Source organism: Conger conger, chromosome 17 (genome assembly GCF_963514075.1).
Source record: "Conger conger chromosome 17, fConCon1.1, whole genome shotgun sequence".
Classification (NCBI taxonomy): Eukaryota; Metazoa; Chordata; class Actinopteri; order Anguilliformes; family Congridae; genus Conger; species Conger conger.
This window is the reverse complement of record NC_083776.1, coordinates 32,527,172-32,540,102: the sequence shown is the minus strand read 5'-3', so window position 1 is coordinate 32,540,102 and position 12,931 is coordinate 32,527,172. Positions and strand designations below refer to the sequence as shown.

The 12,931-nt window shown below is 46.4% G+C and overlaps 1 protein-coding gene across 6 annotated transcripts in view; it reads left to right on the top strand.

Moving 5' to 3' along the window:
• The window catches only part of LOC133116235 (interleukin-18 receptor accessory protein-like), a 147,759-nt gene extending 135,375 nt beyond the window's left edge, over positions 1-12,384 (top strand). For all 6 annotated transcript variants that reach the window (XM_061225605.1, XM_061225610.1, XM_061225609.1 and 3 more), the window contains one exon: positions 12,363-12,384. The gene's annotated coding sequence lies outside the window, so the exon portion shown is untranslated. The remainder of the gene's footprint in view (positions 1-12,362) is intronic.
• Positions 12,385-12,931: the final 547 nt, after the last annotated feature.

The following is a 12,931-nucleotide window of genomic DNA, read 5'->3' as shown; positions in this document are numbered from 1 at the left end:
CTTTCTCCCGCCGTACGCACGCCTTCCCAAACCTCTGTCAACTTTGGGTTCTGATAGCACTGCAGAGGAGCAAGGCTTCATTGATGAATATATTCTCTGAATAATATAATTGCAAAGATGATTTTCTCATTTATGTGATTTTGGAAAATGTATTGCATGTAACATTTTCAATCAATGTACTGTTTTGGCTTTCCTTTTCCTACTATGTTCAGCATTGCAGAGATGGTTTGCTGCAATGGGTTCCTTCCACACACCAAGGAAAATTTCAAGGTGCTTTTCCCTGTGAGGGCCACATCTCCTGTCGAGAGTCACCCTTGGGACTATTGGATTATATCTGGGCTGTAGCACAAACCCGAGCTGAACTGGGTAGTCCCCAGGGCCACATCACAGAATATTCTCCCTGAGTTGACTGCACTATCCCCAGGTGGTATGTCTGAATGCATTTTATTTATTGATTTTTTTCTTTCTTCAGAAATGTCCCATGGTGCATCAGGAATAGCTCACGTGGATGCAGGCTGTTCCTGGTCTTCTGTGAGGTAGTTTAAAGAGCTCCTCCATAAGAACCTCTCATAGCTACAGCACCGGAGGAGCAGTGTGGAAAACTCTCCCTGAACTTTGGGACAGATCCCATCCCTGGAAGCCTGGGAGGACCTGGGAGGAGCTGGGAAACATCCAGCTGACTCCAGCTCATCTGACAGTGGTTTTACTTTAAAATCATAACTGTCCCACGATGTAGGCTATACAACAAAGAGAAATTCCCCAGGACTTTTTGTAGATCAAACACATTGAGAAATCCCTCAGGACTTTGGCAAATTAAACACATTTTGCACAAATTGTGCACAAATTGTTTTTGGAAGCTCTTATTTGCATTTGCATAACTTTGCAATTCATTTTTATATAACTTTGCAAGGTAGTAAAACATTTTAAAATGCTTGAGATTAGCAATGGGATCCCCAATGGAATCTTCACCCTATAATAATTATAGTTAAAAATATTCCTGCGGGGCAATGTTTGAAATGTTTTGTGGAGACAGTAAGTACAAGTGAAGGTGCGGTTAATGAACAAAGCCATAGCTCATTCCCATCCATGCTGCAAGCATTCAGATGCCACTTTTCCCAAAATTGTCACAAAATACTGCAGTATAGCAATTTCAGAGGAGTCAATACTGTATGCATTGTTCCTCAAACAGGATTGTGGACTTCCAACATTGATCGAAATGATCATTGTGACTATTGTTTTCCCATTAAACAACCTAGATTTTTCTCAGTCCTGTTTCTTTCTGTAATAATTTGCCCCCACAGCTGCGACGGGCTGTTCTTCACCACGGTAAATGTATGGGCTTTTGTCTGACCTCTTTTTGGGGGGGGGGGGGGGGGGGCAGCAGTCACACAACAGGCAACGAGTCTGCCCTTCTCACCAGGGTGCTCAGAGGCAATTTTGATAAATGTCAGAAACACACTCAAACAGCAAACCTCTGCAGCCCCTAAATGAGAGCACTCAGAGAAAAATGACTCAAGGACCCCGTCTCCTCCTAATGGCCATGTACTTGGCACCCTTTTCACCACGCACAGAAAAAGCAAAACAAAAAAGAAAAGGCAAGACGATACCAATTTCCCCAGAGTGGTGACTGTTGGCTTGGCCTGCATGGAGATGTGCGTCCAATGTTGTCTGAAAATGGCCGTTTGCCCGCAGTTCCTGGAATCTTTCCCACAAGAGCAGAATCAGGCCTAGATGTCCTTGCAAATTTAATTCACGGAGTGTACAATTGCACCACAGATGAGTACGGACTGAACAAGGACCATTCTGCTGAACAGGTGGCACACTAGAAAGTGCGTTATATCATATTTATGTCTCATTTTTTCCTAGAGACAAACAGAAAATATAGTCCCAGGGGGTATTAATAGTAGATACTCACTTCAAAGTTTAGGACTGCAGTGAAGGTGCGGGAGACACACTTCCCTGGTGGAGGGACAGAGGGAGACGTTCCCCTGGTGGAGAGACAGAGGGACACGCTCCCCTGGTGGAGAGACAGAGGGAGACTCTCCCCTGGAGGAGAGACAGAGGGAGACACTCCCCTGGTGGAGAGACAGAGGGAGACACTCCCCTGGAGGAGAGACAGAGGGACACAATCCCCTGGAGGAGAGACAGAGGGAGACACTCCCCTGGAGGAGAGACAGAGGGAGACACTCCCCTGGAGGAGAGACAGAGGGACACACTCCCCTGGAGGAGAGACAGAGGGAGACGCTCCCCTGGAGGAGAGACAGAGGGAGACACTCCCCTGGAGGAGAGACAGAGGGAGACACTCCCCTGGAGGAGAGACAGAGGGACACACTCCCCTGGAGGAGAGACAGAGGGAGACACTACCCTGGAGGAGAGACAGAGGGAGACACTCCCCTGGAGGAGAGACAGAGGGAGACACTCCCCTGGAGGAGAGACAGAGGGACACACTCCCCTGGAGGAGAGACAGAGGGAGACACTCCCCTGGAGGAGAGACAGAGGGACACACTCCCCTGGAGGAGAGACAGAGGGAGACACTCCCCTGGAGGAGAGACAGAGGGACACACTCCCCTGGAGGAGAGACAGAGGGAGACGCTCCCGTGGAGGAGAGACAGAGGGACACACTCCCCTGGAGGAGAGACAGAGGGAGACGCTCCCCTGGAGGAGAGACAGAGGGAGACGCTCCCCTGGAGGAGAGACAGAGGGAGACGCTCCCCTGGAGGAGAGACAGAGGGAGACGCTCCCGTGGAGGAGAGACAGAGGGAGACGCTCCCCTGGAGGAGAGACAGAGGGAGACACTCCCCTGGAGGAGAGACAGAGGGAGACACTCCCCTGGAGGAGAGACAGAGGGACACACTCCCCTGGAGGAGAGACAGAGGGAGACGCTCCCCTGGAGGAGAGACAGAGGGAGACGCTCCCCTGGAGGAGAGACAGAGGGAGACGCTCCCCTGGAGGAGAGACAGAGGGAGACGCTCCCCTGGAGGAGAGACAGAGGGAGACACTCCCCTGGAGGAGAGACAGAGGGAGACACTCCCCTGGAGGAGAGACAGAGGGAGACACTCCCCTGGAGGAGAGACAGAGGGAGACACTCCCCTGGAGGAGAGACAGAGGGAGACACTCCCCTGGAGGAGAGACAGAGGGACACACTCCCCTGGAGGAGAGACAGAGGGAGACACTCCCCTGGAGGAGAGACAGAGGGAGACACTCCCCTGGAGGAGAGACAGAGGGACACACTCCCCTGGAGGAGAGACAGAGGGAGACACTCCCCTGGAGGAGAGACAGAGGGACACACTCCCCTGGAGGAGAGACAGAGGGAGACACTCCCCTGGAGGAGAGACAGAGGGACACACTCCCCTGGAGGAGAGACAGAGGGAGACGCTCCCGTGGAGGAGAGACAGAGGGAGACGCTCCCCTGGAGGAGAGACAGAGGGAGACACTCCCCTGGAGGAGAGACAGAGGGAGACACTCCCCTGGTGGAGAGACAGAGGGAGACACTCCCCTGGAGGAGAGACAGAGGGAGACACTCCCCTGGAGGAGAGACAGAGGGAGACACTCCCCTGGAGGAGAGACAGAGGGAGACACTCCCCTGGAGGAGGGACAGAGGGAGACACTCCCCTGGTGGAGAGACAGAGGGAGACACTCCCCTGGAGGAGAGACAGAGGGAGACACTCCCCTGGAGGAGAGACAGAGGGAGACACTCCCCTGGAGGAGAGACAGAGGGAGACACTCCCCTGGAGGAGAGACAGAGGGAGACACTCCCCTGGAGGAGAGACAGAGGGAGACGCTCCACTAGAGGAGAGACAGAGGGAGACACTCCCCTGGAGGAGGGACAGAGGGAGATGCTCCCCTGGAGGAGAGACAGAGGGACACACTCCCCTGGATGAGAGACAGAGGGAGACACTCCCCTGGAGGAGAGACAGAGGGAGACACTCCCCTGGAGGAGAGACAGAGGGAGACACTCCCCTGGAGGAGAGACAGAGGGAGACACTCGCCTGGAGGAGAGACAGAGGGAGACACTCCCCTGGAGGAGAGACAGAGGGAGACACTCCCCTGGAGGAGAGACAGAGGGAGACACTCCCCTCAGAGGGAGACACTCCCCTGGCGCTGGCCCTGCTCGGCTCATCTAGCGCGTGATGGAGCAGCAGGGGGGCTGTCACACGGCTCCGTGTCGCGGTGCCAGCCTCAGCCCGCACACATTATGCAGCAGCCCGCAGCCACACGCCAGACCTACAAATACCCGTCCGCATTTCATGAAGAATAATAAAAACCAGGGATATTTTCTGAAAGATGCGCAGATAAACCCCAATCCTGAGCACCCAAGATTAAGCAAAGGGACTGGGGGCAGCAGTGAACGACCTTTTGGTGGTCCCTTAAGCCTAGAATCCAATACTATGCCTGGATGGCAATATTAGCCTTCGAAAGCTTCATTCTTGCAAATGAAGGGTAGAGCTGGCCATCACAGGACCTGAGTCACCCTGTCTCCATAAAAAGTGTTGACCGTGGGGCCACAGTGCCTGTGCTTCTGGAGAGATTCTTTTTTTCCACCAAACTATTTTTCAGAGCTCACCTTGGCTACATTTTTAGGGGTCAGGGAATAATTCTCTAGTTTTATGGTCTTTGATACCCTCTGGAAATGGCTCTTGCAAAGCACAGTGCTTCAGGCAGTAAGTGGAGCTATAAAAATTTAACGATCAATTGATTGAGATTGATAACTTAAGGCATTTTGGGACCTTCAAATTTAGGGAACAAAATAATCCTGGCATCCCAAGTAACATGGACATATTGTGCTGTGTTAAATGAGTTAAATGACTGCTCATGGCGTTTTGATGGTATCAGGACACGTATGCACTCTGTTGGCATTTTCGGAGTACTGAATACCGGACCATAGCAGCTATTGCAAATATGGTATTTTCTCAGTTTTATACCACAAATTACATCATCTACACCTGCACACGAGGAGCACTCCAGCTACTTCACAACTTAGATGCACTCACTTGCAAGCCAGGTTCCACAACTGTAAATATTTTACACTCTAAGTCCTACAGGAAAGTAAAGGACGCTCAGAGTCCTACAAGAGACCAGAGTCTATTTCACACCCTACGGGCCACACACACACAGCACTACAGGTCAGCCAGGTAATATTCCACTCCCCGCAGGTCACGCAGTACTACAGGAGATTCGCTGACTATTTTGCGCTCAATAAGTCACACAGTATGACAAGATAACCAATGAGTATTTTAAACCCTATATCTCACCGCACATCGCTACAGCAGAGGTCAGCGCTAACAGCAGGAGATGTCGCTGTGGGTGTTTTGTGTGTTGGAAGTAACTCATTTATTAGTAACCCAGGGATTGCTGCTTGACCTGGAATGAGCCCTGCGGTGCCCCCTCTCCCTGGGCAGGCTGGTCATAGCGGGGTGACACATGGGGCTGAAGGTGGCTGATAGTTCCTTTACTGCCATAGCCTCCCATGACCATGGCTGTTCTAATCTAAATGCCTTTTTGGGCTTAAAGGAAAGGGATGTTTCAGTATTCTGTAAACAGTGGTCGCTGTTCTGTTGGTTTGAAACTGTTAGGGCATGGTAAGACTTAATTTGAAAGGAAAAGTAGATAGACACAAGGCTCAGGCGAATTCCAGGGATTAAGTCCGGCAAAATGAATACTACTGGGAGTCCTAACTCTCTCCCACATAGGACAATCTCACACACACTGCCTCTCGCCAGTGAAGAGTACACAGCATTATTACTGTCATCATGTTCTTTCAATAAAATATGTTACAATATTCACCAACTTTTATTTAATAAGGAATATGTTTATCTTGCCGCTATTAATAGTCTCATGATGTTTGATTTATTTTGATTAGTGACTAAAGATTACAAATTATATTTCATAGTTTCGAGAAATCATCTGTAAATATAATTATATTCCAAATAATCATTTTCTTATTACTTTTTTTTGCAGTAGAGCATGTACAGTATAAGGGAAGTTATGAAACAATAGTTCATAAATGACTTATCCGCTGCTTTCCTGGCTCTACCTAGGGCAACAGATGCACACAAGGATGACCTCAAAAACAATTCTAATAATACAAAAGTATCAGCGTCGTAAAACTTCTCCTGGAGGAACTGCAATGAACTAAGGACCAAATAACAGCAAACAGAACATACAATTATGCAAGTAGTGAGATGGCTGAGCCTAGGGCAAAGGCAGTGTAATACATTTATATTAAACACACACACACACACAGACACAGACCTTCTTAGTTCTGCAGTAAACCTAGATAGCAGCTGGTTGCGTTACGATATAGGGGTTCGACGGCCGCAGGGGCGTTAGCCAAATCACTCCGGGACGCTGGTGAAAAGGCATCTGCTCTGATCATGTAATGAACGCGCCGACCAAAGAGCGGACCGCGCGGATCCGCGTATCGTTAGCCCGCCGCGAAACGCAGAGGCAGGCGGGAGCGGGGGCAAGGTGACGAGTTCATAAGCATATTTATGGAAGGCCGACAGCCCCCTGCGAAACATGTAAATTTTATGTAGCGTTAATTAGCCATCCTTGCATTGCCGCGCGCGATTATGCTGCTCACACATTCTGTTGCATTTTCTGCCGTTGCTTCTGTCCTTGCAAATTAGATTTTAATAAGCTTTCTTTCCCCCACTCCCCCCGTCTAAAGAGGGAGAGAAAGGGCACGGAGACTGTAAAGTAAATACAGTAAACAGAATACTCACGAGGAAACGAAACTGAAAATAAAACACAATCTTTTCATGTACTGGGGTGTAGTCATACATCAATATGTTATGTACATCTTGTCTACTGTTAATAGGTCTAACTGTTTTGCCCATTTTCTTTGTTCATTTTTTTGCCCAATGTTGCAGATACATTTTTTATTTTTTGTCGTTATATAAGCCGCTACATAATGAAAATTATTATTTTTTACATGACAAAAAATGTGCTTTCTTCCCGCTCAGGGTCTGAGGAACGTTCTTGGTTTCCAATGGCAACCACCTCCATCAGTCAGCATGGTAACGCCATGTCAACAGGGTGCAGCTAAATTTAACCTCGGAAAAACAGAGACCTGCACAGGTGCTCCTTCAGCGGCTGTGACTGTTGTGCCGAACTTCCCATCATCACACAGAGAAAGATAATAATGTACTTATTTGGGGCAGCTTCTTGGTCAATCAACAAGTTTTTTTTTTGTTTTGTTTTTAAGATTTGCTCTCTCCCTCTCCCTCTCTCTCTCCCTCTCTCTCTCTCCATTTCTCTCCCTCTCCCTCTTTCTCTCACACACAAACACATACACAGGGGCAGAAGTAAGTAAAAAAAATGGCTGATAGCCCCAGACAGGGCCAGATTCACTGAGAAAATTCTTTTTAAATGCGTACTGCTTGAATTTGTATGCTCGCCCTGCAATAATTTCTCTTTGAAATACTAGCAGCAAACAGGGCTTTCATTCACTTTTTGCATGATGCAACTGTTGGCCTCTCCAATAATTTCCCTCTAAGCATCCAAAACTGTTTTTGACTGACACTGAATCGGGGCTACCTTGTTCTTTTTTGTTAAAAGAATATCTTCACTGACTGCGGTTGTGAAATAATAAAATGTTTTGAGTTACCCACGCCCCACCTTGTTGCAAGGATGGAATGGTCTTTCGCAATAATGCAAAAATGTTTCTTTTGCAATAATTTAGCGTTTATTCAAACTGTGGTGGTCAATTTGACCCCAAATGTAAAAGCGGCCAAAAACTCTTAGCATAATAGGAGGGTTGACCAAGGTACTCAATATAATTACTGTAGTACATATCCAACTCTAAAATGTTTACAAGCATTATAAAATAAATTAACACCTGTAAAATTCCAGTAGTGTAACACAATGTGACAACAAGCATGTACTGCACAGAGAAGAGGCTACCGCACATACGTGGCACATGAATTATGGCTAGCTGGGCCGCAGGGCCATATTCCAGTGTCTTTGAAAGGGGGCTGATTGTTAAGGTGCGTTTGCCCGGAGCTTCAGTGAGACAGGTCAACTTTCTGTTGTTTCATAATCAGCAATGTTTAAGGTGATGTGTGAATGCACCTCTGAGGGAGAAATGTCCTGAGGATAGAGAGGAGGACAGGAGTGGATTCTAAAACTGTGAGGCCAAACAGACGCGTAACTCGGAGCGCAGCCGTAGACATTAGCATTCAGTCAATGGCCTGCTGGATCAAAGGGGAAATTAAGAGGCTAGCGCTGAATCTCCGATGTCTGAATGCCTCAACGAGCCACAAAAAAGCATCTCACCTACTCATTGCTATTGCTGCGTTATGTTGTTGCTATTTGATTTCTTGAATGAGATTAGATGAAAAATAAGATTAATTACCTTTTCATAATTGCAGACAGACTGCTTTGTTATCAATTGTACACATAGACCTGAGAGAGGATGAAAATAACCTGACGTCGTGCAAAAAAAAGTCATTCTCTGCTTCCTGCGTCAGACGGCGAGGAGTTTACAATGGCTGCTGGCTGTTTGTGTTTGATCATGAATGCCTGTCTCCCAGGATTTCAGGCAAATGTGACAGAGATTGGCCTTGATTCAAAATACAGGATAAGTATTCCCTCATGACGAGTACAAACAAAATTAAGAAAAGAATACAAAATAGGTTCTGCATTTTTCTGTACAGGAAAATATAAACGATTACCGTTTTTAAGTTTGCTTCTGGCAGTTTTGGCTGTCACAACATTCAATATGAGTTACACAGATATAGGTTGTTTTTTTCCGTTATTTTCTTCTGCCTGGATATACTAAAAATATACCTTTGCACATATCACCTGTGCTACAATTATTTCAAATGTCTACATTCTGGCCTTAATACAATTTCATTCACATTTATATGGCCCATTTGAGTTATGAAAGGTTATAAACAGGGGAGAAGGGGGTCTGTTGAGACACGGGATCCATTGTCACCCAAAGTTTTTTGTCGGATCAGAAACAAGCTAGCCTGCTGTAAATCACATTGCACACTCCTATACACGTCCTGTTTCACCTTGGATTTCAACGGACCGGTTTCGTGTCAATTTCATGCTCAGAAAACATCACTTAACAATCAACCCCGTGTCACAAAAGACCCCAATCTCCCCTATACTTCGGTTGAAACTTCTAGGGGAGCAGAACAGGGGAACATGTTTACAGTAACCATGTCATTCCATGTCTTTCCATCTACCAGTCCAGTCCTGAGCCTGAAGACCCCTCTCCTCACACAACGCCACTGATTACAGTGATTGACTGAGCAAGCTCAATACCGCCGTTGTTTGCTTTCAGATAAAATGTGTTTTTTTTGTGCGGCTCTGTATTCTTCTGGGATGATGGAAATCACTTGCAAATTGGAGTGAACAGGGCCAGAGAGTAAGACGTGTGTGATGGAGCGTGTAATTGGATCAATGGGGTGAGAAAATGTGGCCTATATTTCAACATTGTTTTCTTGTCAATAAGAGAAAAACACTACGTACAGCGCAGGGCGTCTGAAGGAGCTGGGCTGAACTGAAGATGGTGGACGAGGAGAGCATCGCTCACGTGTCGTCACATTGGAGTGAGTCAGAGGACTGAAACCTGGGATGTTTGCCTTTTACTGCATATCTGCAAGTACTTATCGTGATCATTTTTGCATTTTTTTCCCTTCGAAATGACCTTTCGCCTGGTGAGTCAGTTCTTCCTCGAAGCTTATTATTTTTAATGATGGATTCAAGGGAGGGCTAAGTGACCGGGGCTATATTCAGCAACAGAAACCCAAAAATGTACAAAGGGGAAACTGTGCCTGAGCCACCTGCAGCCACCTGCGGAGAACCAAAATGTCCGTCAATTTCCACAACATGATGGAGGAAAAACAGCACTGTGGACTGTGAACCTCTCACAGCTGTAAACATGTACACTTAATAAATACAGAGAGTCCACTAAGACATTTGCACGGAGGAACATTCAGATCTATACATACAGTGCTGGGAAGCAGCTCACTCTGTGTTTATGTCCAACCTGCCCTGTACTGAACCTCAGTAGAGTGAAAATCCTGCACCATCCAAATGGCCGTCCAAACAATTCTCCTCTTGTTCTCTCCTCCATGTTCTTACTCCTATTCTTGTATTCTTGTTATTCCATAAGAAGAAGAACAAGAAGAACAAGAACCATATTTATTTATTATTAATAATATGTATTGTTTTACATTTTGAAAAAGCAGGCTATAAATATATGAAGCAGGGACCTGTAGGCCTATTTGAGTGTTTGTGTAGCAGGGAGAGATAGGAGAGAGAGCGATGAGGAGCATTTGAAGCAGGGTGCTGTCAGTAGCTCTTCAGAGGGAGGGGTGGGAACAGGGTGGAACTGATAGGAGTGCGAGCGCACAGAGCCCGTAGCAAATGAAGCATCTGACAGCTTCATCGTTGGCTGGACATGGTTGAAGTGCAAGCTTGTTTTTTCCCCCTTTTTTATTTTGGCATGTTTTCGTATTTATGCACTGCGACATTTCTCAACAGACTGCCGGCGTTTCGTTTCTGTTAGATTATGAGTTTATCCCATCCTGGGAGTAGATCACTCGAACCCCTGTAAGAGCACAAATCCCTGAACGTACTCAATGCCGGCTCCTTGAGACACTATCATTAGCAAAGAGACTGATAATTGGCGCAATTAAGTGTTTCTAGAGAGAAGGAAAATGGCCTAATGTCATTCAGGGATGCAAGTCCATTCCTGCTTTTTACATTTACGGAGACTGTGGTATCATTATGCCAATTCTCAATCTATGATTGTAAGAATCTCATTAATTTCGCAATTTATCAGAATAATGCCAGGTCAAGCCAATTTCAGTATTTAAAGATCTCATCACATCGGTATTCTACAACTTTTAGATAAATTGTATTCATTCATAAGAATAAACAAAACAAGATGTGAAAATAGGATAGAGGATAAGAGGGTAATAGCACACCGCACAGTACGTGGGGTGATTAACAATTCAGCTTCGTGGCCAAATGCATATCTCCATAACCCTTCCCAGCCTTTCCCAATTAGTTTAATTAACATTCAGACAAATGAGGAGAGAACAGAAAGTGTGGGCGAGAGAGAGAAAGCGCGAGAGGACAGGAGAGGAAAGGAGAGATGGAGGGAGAGATTGGTTTATAGATTAAAATGACATATTACACATTAGGAAACACACTGCTCCAATGAGTTGCAATTTAGCTGTCCACGAGGACCTACTGTGTAATCGTCAGCTATTAATATTTGCATTAATTCCAGCAGCTAGATAAACAAGACAGCATGGACAGAGGCCGTGCCCACACAGGAAGATCTGTCATGTATATTTTAGTATGGTTAATCTGCCATGCATACTTTATCATTACTAATGCAGCGATAATTAAAAATGAAATACCTGAAGCGGCAGAACAAACCGTGTCTCGAATTGTGGAGTTCCCGATGCAGAAAGGTTCACATTTACCCCCCTTCCACACACACACACACACACACTCACACACACATATTCACACACACCTCGTTTTCCCTGTTCTTTTCGGCTTTAGAATTTTCCGGAAGTTGTAGTTGGGTTTCTAACGTTGATCCTGGATACCCCTGTGCCCTCTGTCAAATGGCAATCATTGTTCTGGAAAGCTCTGAGTTCTTATGAACTTTATCACTTACATCACAAAGCTGTATTCATTGACACAGCAGTGAGGCACCTTTTCGTAATTGTGTGGATGCTTTTGGTCACAAAAAAAGTTTTTTTTTTCATATTTGAAAAACAACAAATGCAAAAACTTCCTTGAGAACTTAAATTATCTGATTTTCAGAGGGGAAAACATCCCTATATGTGTTGTAGAAAAGAAATAAACCTCTCATGAACCATTGCTCGACTGTACAGGAAATATAACATGGACCAGCCTGGGCAGTGTTTTTAATAAAGATCACAGTTATGGTAGAATTTATGGCCGATTATATATATATTTGGCAAATATATTTCAAATGGCATAAATCTTACCAAATGTTTTCACATGAAACATTGAATTTTAGTGCTCAGGGAAGGTCTTTGCTCAGCACAATTCTTTAGAGTAGGTCACAATGCTTCGACAGCCATGATAGATTATGAACAGATTTCAAATCATGTCATGAAGCTCATCACAAAAACGTCCCTGGAAAAAAAAAAGATTAATGCTCGGGGACCTCCTTCAGCTATCTGCTGTCTATGCATATCTCATTCTGCTTGTGCTGCCATTTTATATGTGTTAACAGCTTGTACAGCTCCACAATGTTTAGATACAGAGTGAAGGCCCGACAAATGTACACTTTGAAACCCAAATTTAAAGCAGAGGGTGAGTCAACATGTCAGTGAGCCTTTTTCAATGATAGGAAGGGATTTACAATGGTCTTGTAACAATCTTACCTAGTGTACCTGTAACGTACGTTGGAAAAAATAAAATCACCCTTGGTTGGAAACACTTCCCCCAACACGAGGACTGGCACCAAAGCAGCGTGCGATTAGAGTTCCTGTTTGAGAGTTTAGAGCGTTTCCCGGTCTCCCACCTCTGTACTCTTCATGCGCTTCCCGAACGTTGATTTGCACGCTTCCGCTCCTCCTCTTCTCCTCTCCTCCTCTCCTCCTCCCCTCCGCTCCTCTCCTCCGCTCCTCTCCTCTCCTCCTCTCCTCCTCTCCTCCGCTCTCCTCTCCTCTGCTCCTCTCCTCTTCTCCTCTCCTCTGCTCCTCCCCTCCTCTCCTCCTCTCCTCCTCTCCTCCGCTCTGCTCCTCCTCTCTTCCGCTCCTCAGCATCTTGCTCTTCTCATTCTCACCCTGTTCACAGCGCCAATCTTTCCGGCTCCTTCCGTCTCCTGTCTGGGCCCCGCAGTCTCGCTCCTGAAGCCGGGGGGGGGGTGTCAGAGACGGGGGCGCCAGAGGAGGGTGGCGACAGGGTGGGAGAGGGGAGA